A 5,001-nucleotide genomic window follows, 5' to 3' on the forward strand; every position below is an offset into this window, starting at 1 on the left:
ACACCTTTAGCTGTTTAAAATGTGTCTCGGTGTGAGTCCTAGTGTTGGTCTTCATGTGTGAGTGTTTTTGCTAATCCCTGTTTTACCTTGAATAATACTTTTCTGCTTCATCTTGTTTTGGTTTGACTTCCTGGTTTTCGTTCCTTTCCCTCCTTTATATCTTTGCCCCGTCTTCCTGCCCCGTATTAGTGACACCGGCGATTCCTTCCCACATGTCGTCTTTGTATTCCCCTGGAGTTCCTCATGCTTCTGTTTTGGGCCTTTTCCTGCTTTGGGGGTTTCATGGCTAACAGCCAAATAAAAACTTACTTTTGTTCATTCCACCTGCCCCTGCATCCTGCACTTCCACCTGCACCCGATCATTGTGGAGTCCCATCTTGAAACCTCGAGGTAAATCTAAGAGTAGTATACATGGATTTTTGCTGGCTCAGTGTTTTTGATGGTCCTCTCTGATTTTATAGAAATGTTTCCCCTCCAAAAAATACTCTGCTGTGGCTATTAGTAAGTCAGCTGATTGATGGCATGCAGTGAGTGTACAGTGATACCATCTGTGTGTTTTTCTGTTAGCTTAAAAAAACCAAAGCAAAGAGCTGAAAGGTGCTCAAAGATGGTCACACATTCATTTATTGTACCTTTTAATATCTTTTAAGTAAACTGTGACAAACTCCTCCTTGAAGGAAATCTGACCACTCAGCAATCATCTTAGAAACCCTCCTGTGTGGATATTTTGAAGGAGAGGACTCCTAAACTAATTTTAATGTATCGGTTGATGAATTTCCCCCAAAAAAACTTTTTTTCTTCTCCTGGAAGTCGTACACTTACCATCTTTGCTAATATCAGTTCAGGGCTGCCAAGTGTTTCTCCTTTTATGGGTGTGACTGTAAACAGGCATTAATATGACTTTATTTAAATTCCATACAGATTCAGCAGCAGACAAATGACTGTGTGTGTATGCTGGGTTACAGAGTCCACAGTCAAACAAATAGGTAACAAAAACAGCAGCTCACATGATAAACACACCACATTGTGAGTATCTGAAGATTTGAAGAAAATATGGGCACTAATGACAGAAAGCAAGTATAATAGTTGCCATGGACACAGAATTATTGGTGTCCTAAACCATAAAAGGCCTCTTATGTTCTACATTCAAAAGCATTTGCATGCAGTTTATTTTCCTCGCAGCTCTTAAGAATCAGGTAGCACTATGCAGTTGCTGAGTAATTGTCATGATAATCACGGGTGCGATACTTTTATTCGCTCTAGTCCTTCTGTTGAAGATCGCAGATGAATGGCAGCAGACAAAAGAACATCATGTTGTGCACCAACCTAATGCTGAAAGAGGACGTGACAGAGGGAAGGAGAGTGAATTTGGTGATACAAGAGTTATTTTATTACTGAATTTTCGACTGATTACAAACATAACCCCGTGAGATCTAACTAACACCTAACCCTGTCAAAGGATGTGATTTCTGTCTTTTCAAAACCCTCACGTCAAGTTCCAAGAAAAGCAATCTCGGGAGAAAAATGAAGCTTGTTTGTTTTTCCCCAAAACGTCCTTTTCCCCCCAAACCCAGTATTAGTCGCCATCTGTGACGATGACTTCAGGGTTAAAAACGTAGCTGAGTCATAGCCAGTATTTTTCAAAATTGCATCCCAATGCGAACTTGTGTACACCACCTTATCAAATAAATTCAAACATCCATCCATAGATCACCAGTAAATCACGTCCACGGTGAGAGATGACGGTCTCCACCTCCTCTCCCCACTCTTCCATTTCGTCTGTGTCCTCCTAATCATGTTTATAAGGATCCATTACCTCCTCTCCTCTCACAACATCCCACGTCCTCTCTCAAGGCCTCCTGTCATTGACGGCTGATGATGAATCAACAGCACATTGCAGTGTAACTTTCCAAAATACAAGCAGCTTGTTGTGTTCCTGTGAGACTGTTCCTGTCTCCCCCCTGCCGCTTCTCTGCAAAGACGGGTGCTGGATGGCGTAGGCATGCTGTAGACATCGACAGCCGAAATGCCCAATTTAAAGGAGAGGTCTGGGAGTTGAGACCATAGCAAAGGGCTCATAATTGGCATCCTTCTTGTATTATTAAAGGTGAAAGCACTGGGATGGATCCCCAAAGCCTGATCTCAGCCTTTGTTATTCGTGGTGTGTAAACACAACCTCACACAGAGACAGAAAATGTTCACACTCTTTGCGCTGTTCTTGTTCTTGAGCAGCAAATTAAAGCATTTAATACCTGAAAATTAAAGTCATTGTTAATGCAACATCACTCAAATGACAGTATTTAGTTAAATTTGATAGCAAAGCTGATTTTATGTATTTCTTTTTTCAGCAAACTATTTCAGGCTTATCAAAAGACATAAAAGTTTTAATTTAAACCAGTTTCAAGCTCCCTTTTTAAATTTGCAATAATGTCTGTTTTTCATACTGCTATTCTTTCCGTTGAGGCCTAGCCTTGAAGGCTCTTAATGCCGTGGTGTTTTGTGATGCCCCCAGTCAAAGACAGGGTTGATAGATTCACAGCTGCTCTCCACAGGCTCTTCTGCTTCAGTAAAGCGCGGTTGGTTTAACAAGTTTGTGCCATTCGATGCTCAAGGACTTAATCCCCTAAGGGCGGCAACAAAGATACATTCAGAGGAGAGAAAAAAGTGCTCTCGCTTCTTCTGACTGCTCAGTGTTTTCTCGGCTTGCCTGCCTTCTTCAGTTGTCTCCAAAAAGGAGAGCTGTTCAAGATCTGCCACCCCCTCTGAGGTCGCAGCTACCAACAGTCCACTCTCAGCTGCGCTAGCAACTTTTTCCCCTTCGTGAGCCCCATTTAGAATCCGCTGACACGTGAACAAATCGGACAATTAGCAGTTTGCTGCTTTAGTAAGGGCCAGTATGGACGAGGTAATATTTCCTTTGCCAGCTGAGTAAGAAGGTGGAGACCCTGAAAAGGCTCTAGAGAGGGTTTGATGAAGATGGCACATGTGCAATTATCATGTTAGCCCCTGTGGTTTTCTTTAACAGCCTCTGTTTTTCAAATGGCGGTGAAATTAGCTCTAGGAGCAAATTGTCGTGCTCTAAACACTTTTGCACTGTATACGTTGCCAGCACTCTGCAGCGTACATCGTTTATGTTCTGCTGCGTGGACAGGCTTTCTGCTTTGCCAGTAGCTTCATTATGCGTGTTCTGTGGATGCACAAATATGCTTTTATTCTATTGTCACACAACGCTGACAGAAACATCGTTTGGTAAACTGTTGCCTGAAAACCTGTTTCTGCATCTTTCTGACAGACCTGCATAGGACTGTTGGCAGACACTGGCAGAGTCCTTGAGCTGTTTGGTGAGGTGAGTATGTGCCTTTATTCAGAACCAGAAGAACAGGTCATGTTCATTATAGGAAAAATGTATCATATGAAAGCATCAAATAGCTGTGTGTACAAGTTTCTTTTGTTAATAGATTAATGCAAGTCTTTGATGATTTTGTGGTCATCAAAGGCCCCGTGAATTGGGTTTTATTGCTTTCAAATTAAGTCTTTACATTTTGAAATTTCTGCAGAAAGCTTTTCTATTCAGGTAGATGACACCTACATGTAGACCTATAATCCTGGATGGAAACTGATTTTCAGAGCAGTTTATCACAGTATGGACCCAACATAAAACATGAGTTCAGGCATCACAGGTCTAAATTTCCGTTATGTTAAAATGTTAAGTGATACACTGATTTTTCCTTAGTTCAGAGCACAATTTAGCATCACAGGTATCCATGTGAACCTTGAAACATGTCCCATTGACTGAATTTCTGAATGAAAAGTCACCTCTGTGACTGTAGGGCAAGGGTGGCTTGATCATACGTCAGGACTGTGTTGTAGCTAGTGGCAAGGGATAAGATTACAGTGGATTCAGTGGAATACTGAAGGAAACTCATGCCGAGTTCTACAGGAACATTTTGTTTCTAAAACAGAGTAATGATGTGAAGCACAAATCAGAACATGCTTAAAATTTCATTTGAATAGACCTCATAGTAAAGCTAATGGTGTTTGTCGCTGTTGGAGGTTACACAAATAACCTCGGCTCCAAGATCCTTAACAGACTTTGCTGTGAAGTACAGCCAGACTTTTGACCGCTTCGCCTTGGGCATTTTTAATCTGTAGCTCTGCTCTAAAAGAACGTATGTACCTGGGCCCGCCTACTATGCTTGGAAAGATAAAACGATTGGCTAGAATCCAAAGTGTATGACATCTCAGGCAAAAAAAAGCATCAAAATAAAGCACCAAAATGTGCGCTGCTTTTTGGTCTGGTTACTACCGTTTATGTCAGAACTGGTGCCATATCGGTACCCATCCCTAATAATGAGTATAACTAGTTTGTAGTCTGTTGGATTTTCTTTATTCATCCTCTAGTTGAAAGAAAAATCAGCGTGCAATCAGAATAGTGTTGAAATCTGTGAGGACACGGTCACTGACAGCTCTCTGCTTCATCAAATGCTGCATAGCTGCTTGAAGCCGAGAGCCTTTGTAAAGCATTAATTACCACTTTAGCTTTAACAAAGCCACACTTGTAAATCAAGCACTAATTTCCTCGTCACCAAGGTCATAAAAACTAGCAAAATGACTAAAGGCAAAAAACAGTGATGGAAGTCGTAAAAATCAATGAAGTTTTGCCAGTCATATCACTGAATGAACAAAATTAAAGTAAATGGCCTGTATTTGTATAGCGCTTTCCTAGTGCCTAAGGACCCCAAAGTGCTTTACACATCCAGTCATCCACCCACACATTCACACACTGGTGATGGCAAGCTACGTCGTAGCCACAGCCACCCTGGGGCGCACTGACAGAGGCGAGGCTGCCGGACACTGGCGCCACCGGGCCCTCTGACAACCACCAGTAGGTAACGGGTGAAGTGTCTCGCCCAAGGACACAACGACCGAGACTGTCCAAGCCGGGGCTTGAACCGGCAACCTTCTGATTACAAGGCAAACTCCCAACTCTTGAGCCACGAT

Source organism: Rhamphochromis longiceps, linkage group LG6 (assembly GCF_057381845.1).
Source record: "Rhamphochromis longiceps isolate RC_006_pf linkage group LG6, R_longiceps_female_GT1.1, whole genome shotgun sequence".
Taxonomy (NCBI): Eukaryota; Metazoa; Chordata; class Actinopteri; order Cichliformes; family Cichlidae; genus Rhamphochromis; species Rhamphochromis longiceps.